Genomic DNA, 9,842 nt, shown 5'->3' with positions numbered 1-9,842 from the left:
TCCCGCTGGGCCGCGGCCCCGCTGCTGGCTCTGCTGACGCGCCGGGCGCTCCGCCAGCCGCCGAGTGCGCGCCCCACAGGGGAGACTCGGCCGAGCGCACAGGCCGGAGCTGAGGGAAGCGGCCGGCGGCGCGGGGCGGCGCATCGTTCCCTGCCGCGCTGCGGGAAGCGAAACTCTCCTTCCGCGGGCGAAACAGCCGCCGCTAGAAGCCCCCGCTCCGGCGCCAGCTGCGACCTGCCCGCAGGGAACCGGAGCGGGAGGCGGCGGGTGAGGGAACCCCCCCAGTCGGGGTCGGTGGGCGAGGGAGACCGGCCTGGCTTTTGTTCCGCCTTGAGTCGGAGCCCTCCGGGAGGGTGGGTCCGACGGGCGAAGCGGGTCGATGTGCTCGGGATTCTGGCATAGAATCGTAGCCTACCGGGCTTGGAAGGGACCTGGGGAGGTCATCTAGTCCCACCCCCTGCTCGAAGCATCGGGGCATCTTGTTTTCAGTAACAATCCCTTTGCTAGTATTGTTTAAATACATAGAGCCCCGCCCAGACACAAGGTTTGTGTCTGCTCCCAGCCGCGATCCACAGAAGTGATCCACGGATCTCTGCGCCCGGTGCCTGCCGATGTCCCTGGGTCTGCAGGACTCGCTCTGTAAAGCTGGTTGAAAAATTACGATGGCAGAGCCTTCCGTCAGAAGATGACACTTTGTTGAAATTGAAACATTTTGCAGGAATGTAACGATGTCAGCGAATTTTTCAGTGGGAAAGAGTTTTGCCTTTCTTCCTCCCCCCGCCGTTCCTCAGATGTTCTTGTTAAACCCTGGATTTGTGCTGGAAATGGCCCACCTTGATTATCAGACACATTGTAAGGAGAGTGGTCAGTTTACATAAGCTATTACCAGCAGGAGAGTGGGGTGGGGGGAGAGAAAACCTTTTGTAGTGATAAACACCCATTTTTTTTGTGGTTTGTGTGTATAAAAACATCTTCTGGGTTTTCCACGGTATGCATCCGATGAAGTGAGCTGTAGCTCAGGAAAGCTGATGCTCAAATAAATTGGTTAGTCTATAAGGTGCCACAAGTCCTCCTTTTTGGTCCAATGCTAGTCAATAATTTTATCAACTAGCTAGATTTTAAATCTGTGCTCCTTAAGTGTGCAGATGACACAAAGACTGGTGAGGTAGCAAATAATGAGGAGAGCAGGCTGCTGTTACAGAGTGATTAGAATCACCTGGTTGAAAGGTCATAATGGAACAAAATGTGTTTTAATGCAGCCCAATGCAAGGCAATATTTCTGTGAACTAAAGAATGAAGGTTATATCTACACAGAGGTATACCTATGCAGGATGGGAAACTGTCTTGGAAAGCAATCACCTGGGTTGACTGTAAGATCCTTTGTAGATAATTGCCTCAGCATAAGCTGTCACTACAATGCTGTCACTAAAAGGGCTAATAATGGGCTAATGTAATCCTTGGATGTATCAAAAAGGAGAATATGAAGCAAAAGTACAGAAATGCTCTTGCCTTGATACACAGCATTTGTATCACTACTGGATGCAGCCGATGAAGTGAGCTGTAGCTCACGAAAGCTTATGCTCAAATAAATTTGTGAGTCTCTAAGGTGCCACAAGTCCTCCTTTTTACTGGAATACTGGGTCCAGTTCTAGTATCTGTATTTCAATAAAGACATGGAAATACTGGAGAGACTTCAAAAGAGGGCCACAAAAATGATCCGGAGTGTGGAGAATAAGGAGATTTCTAGACAGCATTTTGAGTGATTGGGAGTGAACCTCCTAGCCCGTGGTTGACAGACTTAAGTTAGTGGGGTTTGTGTTAGCACTCTACAAATAACTGTGCCACAAGTACTCCTTTTCTTTTTGTATCAACAGTGTTTTGAAGTTGCAGCTTGGGCTAGAGCTGGGCTCTGAAGCCTTTTGAGGGGGGTGGACTCACCATCCCTTGGCACAGTGGTTCTCAAAATTTGTACTGGTGCCTCCTTTCACATAGCAAGCCACAGAGTGTGATTTCCCCCCCCCCCCCTTTATAAATTAAAAATACTTTTGTTATATATTTAACACCATTATAAATGCTGGAGGCAAAGCAGGGTTTGGAGTAGAGCCTGCCAGTTCATGACCCCCCATGTAATAACCTTGTGACCCCTGAGGGGTCCTGACCCCCAGTTTGAGAACCCCTGCTTTGGAGTCTTCAAGCCAAATTCAGATATCTTTACAAAAGACAGGCTTTAAACCAATTTCTGGGAGAAATTCTACAGCCTGCGTTTATGGGGTTGGGATGGATGTGTGACAGGATCCCTAGGGTGCAGCCTGGGACTGTGCTCCCTTAACTCTCTCCAGCCTGGGCTGTCTCTCACCATGCCTTACTAGTGACCAGCAACAAACCTCTCCAGGTACCGTGATCACTCAGCACAACCACATGTGGAGCCCCACATCCAGCTAGATTGCATGAATGCTCCCAGAGCCACTCATGAATCACACAGGGAAAGGCATCAGCCAAATCCCCACAGCTCCTTGCACGAGCAGTGAAAATTTATTAATTGGTTCACCACCTCATCAATGGAAAGTGGATATACACCAGTCTTTGCAAAACCTGAGCAGATTTACCAAACACTTCAGTCAAACTCACTGGTAAAGAGAAACAGTTAAACAAATTTATTGACTACAAAAGATAGATTTTAGGTGATATTAAGTGATAGGCAAAAAGTCAGAGTTAGTTACCAAAATAAAACAAAATATAAACACTCAGTCTAAACTCTCAACCCTGTTAGACTGGGCAACATCTAGATTAAGCAGTTTTTCTCACCCCACTGGATATAGCAGTCCTTAATATACAGATTTCACTCTTGAAACTTGGGCCAGTCCACTCAGTTGGAGTCTTCAGAGTGTCCTTGTTGCTTGCAGTGTAGATGGGTGAAGGAGAAAGGCCCCGAATGGGCCTGCTCTGTTCTGTTTTATATCCTCAGTCCATGTGCTTGTAGAACACAAGTCCAGGCATGTCTGGGGGGCATTGCTGAGTCTCCAGGCAAGGTTGAGCAATTCCCCTGGTGTGGCCTTATGCAGGTGAGTCATTGAATTGTAGCTCCCTTGGTGGACAATGGCTGTTGATAAGTTGTTTGACACCCCGCCCAGGCATTGGTTACGTTTCTTGCTGTTGCCTCTGGGGAGCTAATATCTGGCTAAATCCCCAATTTACAGTATGTTTTAGTGACAACCATACAATCCAATTCTCATAACTTCATATGCATTAATGATACACATATATGGATAGAGAAATGACTTTCAGCAGATCATAACCTTTCTCCTAATGCATTTAAAGCATGCCTTGTAAGGTAAGATCACAAGCATACATGAATGAGGAATATGGGGCTTACAGGGCACTCCTCCAAGATACAGAATGTCACAGAGTGGTTGTGGTGATCCATTCTGGAATCTGTAACTATGGATTCCCCTATTCGTTCCCTTCCTTCAAGGGTTTGGGGAAAAGAGGTTTGCCTGCACTGTCCTCAGCATGCTTATAACACATGCAACATGTGTGGGGAGGGATAGCTCAGTGGTTTGAGCTTTGGCTTCCTAAACCAAGGGTTGTGAGTTCAATCCTTGAGGGGGCCATTTAGGGATCTGGGGCAAAAATTGGGGATTGGTCCTGCTTTGAGCAGGGGGTTGGACTAGATGACCTCTGGAGGTCCCTTCTAACTCTAATATTCTATGATTAAAACACAGACTAGAGTCAAGTTTCATGCTTCAGGGCTTCAGCAAGTCACTTGCAAAGATCAGGAAAGATTTTTTTCCCCATAATGCACAATTGATTAAATGTATTCTGGATCATTTTCCCCACCTTCCTCTTAAGCAATAGCAATTAGCCACTGCTGGAGATGGGACACCAAGTGGAGTGGACCACTGCTCTGAAGAGGTACAGAGAATCCTTTCTTAGATGATAGGTCAGTGTGTCTTGCTCTCATGCTCAGGGTCACACTGGTTGCCAGATTTGGCGTTTTGAAGGAATTTTACTCCAGGTCAGACTGGCAGGGACCTAGGGGATTTTTCACCTTCTTCTGGAGTGTGGGGCATGAATCACCTGCTGGGATCATCTGGGTATATTCCCCTAATTAATTCCCTGCCATTGCAGGCAACTTCAGCATCCGTGGCACCTTGGTTTCTCCTGGTCTCTACCTGTGATCACAATAGTTTAATCTCCTGAAGATTGAAATGCTTTAGTCTAACCCAAGACACTGGGCTCAGTACAGGGGTAACTGGGTGAAATGTAATGGCCTGTGATATACAGGAGGTCAGACTATATGATCTGGCCTTAGACTCCATGAAATCTAATAACCCTTGCTCTTGCTATTTCCAGTGTCTTGTGATTTCAGTCTCTTGTGATCTTACTAGTCCTATGGACACCCAGGGAGCTCCAAAGTAGATAAGATCTGAATTGCTAATTAAACCCCTGCACCCCTAAAAAACTTTAGAACTCCCCCAGCACCCACCTGCCATGAATTTTCATCCCTTCTTCAGACAAGAGTTAAAAATACCATAGGAAAGGTTTGTTTTTGTATAGCTGCCTCCTTTACAATTCTGAGCTCAGCCATCACCTGGACAGTACAAATAAACTGAAACTTTTATTCCTTTGAGGGAATAATATGCCAGTTTATTACCTTGAATAGTTACCCAGATACTTCAATTTAAACACACTGGATTAGATCAAACAGTAAAACAAGTTTATTAACTACAAAGAAATAGATTAAGCGAGTATAAGTAATGAGGCATAAAAATCAGAAATGGTTACAAGAAAAATAAAGATAAAACGTATACTAGTATCTACTTAAGAAACTAGCTTAGCAAACTCTCTCACCACATGCTTCCAGCAAGGTTACTGACTAAACTTTTCAGGTCAGGACCCTTCCTGCAATGTCCAATAGCTGTTTCCTTTTGTCTTCTGGGTGCAGAAAATGCAATGGGTAAGGAGAGAGTGGTCCTGGGGGAGGGTGGGAGGAGAGCATTGTCCCTCCTTTTTATAGTTTCAATCCTCTTCTTGAAAAACATTTCCAGCTGAGATCCAGAAGACAGAATATCTATGTGGAAGGATATCCCTGTTGTTGTTTTTCACCTGTTGGAACTTCCTTTGTTTTCCCTCCCTGCTTGATGACCTTGTTTCCTGCTTAAATGCAAATTAAAGCAAGTAAATATTCCTTCCTTTCTTTAGGACAGACCGGACTTCTGCCTCGGCAGAACTGTGGGGTTTGGAATAAGTGTTAATAACATTGTGATGGGTTCCCCCGGGGTGCCACCTGGAACTGGGGTACCACTGAGCCCCCTGACCCAACAGCCTGGGCTCCCTCTCACACTGTACTGCTGTGACAAGCTGCAAAGCCCTCCAGCCTGCACTTTCACCAGCATTCATAGGGACCAGTAGGGATACACCCAGCTGCAGTTACATGCAGGCTCTCTAACCACCAGTTTCCCAGCCTAGGACCCCACAGCAGTACTGTCCTGTCCTGGTCAAATCTGGCCAGTATATGAATTTAATACCTGTTCCGCCTCTCCCTCAGTGTGAAGAGAACAATGTACACTTCTGGTAACGAAGTTGAGATTTCCCCCAAGCACTCCAGTCAAAGCTCACTGGTTTAGATTAAAACAAAAACAAGTGTATTAACTACAAAAGATAGTTTTTAAGTGGTTATAAGGGATATCAAACAGATCAAAGCACATTACTTAGCAAATAAACAAAAAACACAAACTAAGCTTAATATACTAAATAGTTTGGATATGAGTCAGCAGATTCTCATCCTGAGAAATGAAACAAGCAAGCTGCAGATTCTTAAGGCATAAGCTGCATTAGCTTTACAGCTTGGTTTTCTCAAGTCTTCATTCACAGGCTAGAAATCCCTTCAGCCTGGGTCCAGCACTTCCCCCAGATCAGTCTTCATTTCTCAGGTGTTTCCAAGAGTTTCTTTGGGTGGGGAGTCAGTGAAGAACCTTGATGATGTCACTCCTTGCCTTATATAGCTTTTGCATATGGCAGGAACCCTTTGTTTCAAAGCTTGGTTCCCAGACCGGTTTTTGGAAAAATAGTGATATCCCAAGATGGAGTTCAGCATCATGTGGCCTGGTCCCATGTCCTTGTAGAGTCATAGCAGCTATTCCCTACAGGCTGTCTGTAGTGTTCTCAGGAAGGCTCACAAGGTGGGGGATAAGCTTCTCCTAAGGCCTATTGGTTTTTCTAATGGCCCATTATCCTGGATAGGCCCTTCCCCACCACCTATCTAGACAGAAAGCATCTTGTCTAGTGGGTGTTACCCAGGTGTAACTACATTTGAAGTACAGATACATCATCAGTATTTATAATTTCAGATACTTCAGTGATCAATGGCTCCATGTTAGTGATCAATGGCTCCATGTCTAGTTGGCAGCCGGTATCAAGTGGAGTGCCCCAGGGGTCGGTCCTGGGGCTGGTTTTGTTCAATATCTTCATAAATGATCTGGAGGATGGTGTGGATTGCACTCTCAGCAAATTTGCGGATGATACTAAACTAGGAAGAGTGGTAGATACGGTGGCAGGTAGGGATAGGATACAGAGGGACCTAGACAAATTGGAGGATTGGGCCAAAAGAAATCTGATGAGGTTCAACAAGGACAAGTGCAGAGTCTTGCACTTAGGACGGAAGAATCCCATGCACCGCTAGAGACTAAGGACCGAATGGCTCGGCAGCAGTTCTGCAGAAAAGGACCTAGGGGTTACAGTGGACGAGAAGCTGGATATGAGTCAACAGTGTGCCCTCGTTACCAAGAAGGCCAATGGCATTTTGGCAGAGGTGAAAGTAAGCCAGTAAGCCCTAGTACGGTGTACCAGCAAGAGCTGGTCCACCGTACTGTGGCAGCCTGGCTTCCCGAGGGAGCAATTTAAAGGGCCTGGGTCTCCCAGCAGTCAGGGGGCCTCTGACCCCCTCAGCCCCGTCCCTTTCACCCTAGGCCCACCCCTTCCAGGGTGGCCCCAGTGTACCGGTAAGTCACTCGACTTATTTTCACCCCTGCATTTTGGGCTGTATAAGTAGGGGCATTGCCAGCAGATCGAGGGACGTGATCGTTCCCCTCTATTCGACATTGGTGAGGCCTCATCTGGAGTCCTGTGTCTAGTTTTGGGCCCCACACTACAAGAAGGATATGGAAAAATTGGAAAGCATCCAGCAGAGGGCAACAAAAATGATTAGGGGACTGGAACACATGACTTATGAGGAGAGGCCGAGGAAACTGGGATTGTTTAGTCTGTGGAAGAGAAGAATGAGGGGAGATTTGATAGCTGCTTTAACTATGTGAAAGGGGATTCCAAAGAGGATGGATCTAGACTGTTCTCAGTAGTACCAGATGACAGAACAAGGAGCAATGGTCTCAAGTTGCAGTGGGGGAAATTTAGGTTGGATATTAGGAAAAACTTTTTCACTAGGAGGGTGGTGAAGCACTGGAATGCGTTACCTAGGGAGGTGGTGGAATCTCCTTCCTTAGAGGCTTTTAAGGTCAGGCTTGAGAAAGCCCTGGCTGGGATGATTTAGTTGGGGATTGGTCCTGCTTTGAGCAGGGGGTTGGACTAGATGACCTCCTGAGGTTCCTTCCAACCCTGATATTCTACGATTCTATGATACCAAAATGATACATGCATACAAATAGGATAATCATATTCAGCAAATCGTAAGTTTTCCAATGACACCCCACATGACTTATTTTGCATAAAGTACACTATAATTATGCTATAATCATAGCATAATAATATCATTATGAAAAATATGGGGTGTAGTGTCACAAACATCATATAGGGGAATCTTATAACTTCACAGACAATGTTGCCATGCATATTTTACTAGGACAATACTGAACAGCAAATTATGAGTTTTCAAATGATACCTTACAAGGTATATCTTGTACAAAGATTATTACAATAGTGTGCACTGTGTAAACACTGGGGTGTATTCCATCACACAGGAGCCTTTGGAGTTCATGTTGTACCTATAGTAAGTGTGCAACTCTATCTGATGCTGCAGGTACTGGAGAATCCACAGGGAAGTCTGGGTGGAAACAGGGATGAAACCCATAATTGGGGAAGAAAGGATTTTGCTGCAGTGAGGCATGAGTAGCGTTGTTCTGCGTGACTCTGCAGTTGTGATTAGGGGGTATCATCATACGTTTGGCTGCGTGCGTGTGTTTTCTCTGCATGCTGCACTGGCTCTGGCCAAATAGCCCATACAGCAGGCTCCAATCAAACTGCCCAGTAAGACCACAAGACTTGGTTTAGTAGTGAAGGCACCCGGACAGGTTTATTGCCGATGAAGCACAGTGCGAATGCTCAATAGTCACAGGTACACCAACATATGTATATCCGGGACAATGGACCAGCTCAGTCAGCGGCGGGACTTTCCACTGCCCCCTCAGCTGGACGAAGGGTTAAGGCGTGGGATCCCAACATTTATAGACTGAGACAAACGATCTGGGATAAACAACTTACGAATTTCCGAACGCGTTTCATGACATGTTTGTTACCTCCCCTTGTACTTTCCTTCTGATGTTTCAGACAAAATATCCCTATTCGTCACTTCTGTCAAACCATTTTATCGTGTGCTGGGTTGGGATGTTCTTGGGCTGGCCTGCTGGAATGTGTTTACACCATCCAGGGTGTTTTAGCAATACAAGTCCGTGTGCCGGGGACTGGCTTGCAGGGGAGCATCTGATTTTGACAGGGCCTGACTATTGCTCATAGTATAACTTCTGCTGACATTGGTTCAGACGTCAGGCCATGCACCAGGCCCATGTTTCAGGCTCTCTCTCTACTACAAGGGGCACCAGTCATGCTGGTGATGATTGATAAAGCAACAGAGGTATTGCTTCAGGACATGGATGACTCTCAGTTTGTCTGTTGGTCTGTGGGTAGTAGGAGGATGAGGTGGGGGACTCTATGTCAAGAAGCTCAAGAAAGGCTTGCCAAAACCGGGAGGTAAATTGTGGCCTGCAGTCTCAGACAACGCCAGTAGGCAGACCAGGCGGACGAAAATATATGCTCTTGAAAGAGGCTGGCTGTTTCCTGGGCAGTAGGTATGGAATGGCAAGGGATAAAATGGGCCTCTTTGTGAGGAAGTCGCCAGCTATCAGAATGACTGAGCAGCCTTGAGATCAGGGAAGCTTCACAATGAACTGTAGAGAGATGTCAAGTATCAGAGGGGTAGCTGGGTTAGTCTGGATCTGTAAAAGCGGCAAAGAGTCGTGTGGCACCTTATGGACTAACAGACGTATTGGAGCATAAGCTTTCATGGGTGAATGCCCACTTCGTCAGATGCATGTAGTGGAAATTCCCAGAGGCAGGTATAAATATGCAAGCAAGAATCAGGCTAGGGATAACGAGGTTAGTTCAGTCAGGGAGGATGAGGCCCTCTTCTAGCAGCTGAGGTGTGAACACCAAGGGAGGAGAAACTGCTTTTGTAGACAACAATTCCTCACTTTCACAGGCCTTGGGAGGCAGGCCAGTCCTCGCTCACAGACAACCCGCCAACCTGAAGCATATTCTCACCAGCAACGACACACTGCACCACAGTAACTCTAACTCAGGAACCAATCCACGCAACAAACCTCGATGCCAACTCTGCCCACATATCTACACCAGCGACACCATCACGGGACCTAACCAGATCAGCCAGACCAACACCAGTTCATTCACCTGCACGTAATGTAATCTATGCCATCATGTGGCAGCAATGCCCCTCTGCCATGTACCTCGGCCAAACTGGACAGTCTCTAGATAAAAGGATAAATGGTCACAAATCAGATATTACGAATGGCAATATACAAAAACCTGTAGGAGAA

General features: G+C 46.5%; 1 protein-coding gene across 1 annotated transcript in view; it reads left to right on the top strand.

Moving 5' to 3' along the window:
• Positions 1 to 91: 91 nt before the first annotated feature.
• The window catches only part of LOC140901228 (uncharacterized), a 53,164-nt gene continuing 43,413 nt past the window's right edge, over positions 92 to 9,842 (top strand). The window contains exon 1 of the mRNA XM_073319675.1: positions 92 to 267. The gene's annotated coding sequence lies outside the window, so the exon portion shown is untranslated. The remainder of the gene's footprint in view (positions 268 to 9,842) is intronic.

Source organism: Lepidochelys kempii, chromosome 21, assembly GCF_965140265.1.
Source record: "Lepidochelys kempii isolate rLepKem1 chromosome 21, rLepKem1.hap2, whole genome shotgun sequence".
Taxonomy (NCBI): domain Eukaryota; kingdom Metazoa; phylum Chordata; order Testudines; family Cheloniidae; genus Lepidochelys; species Lepidochelys kempii.
Note: the sequence above shows the minus strand (reverse complement) of the source record. Positions and strands in the feature narration are given on the sequence as shown.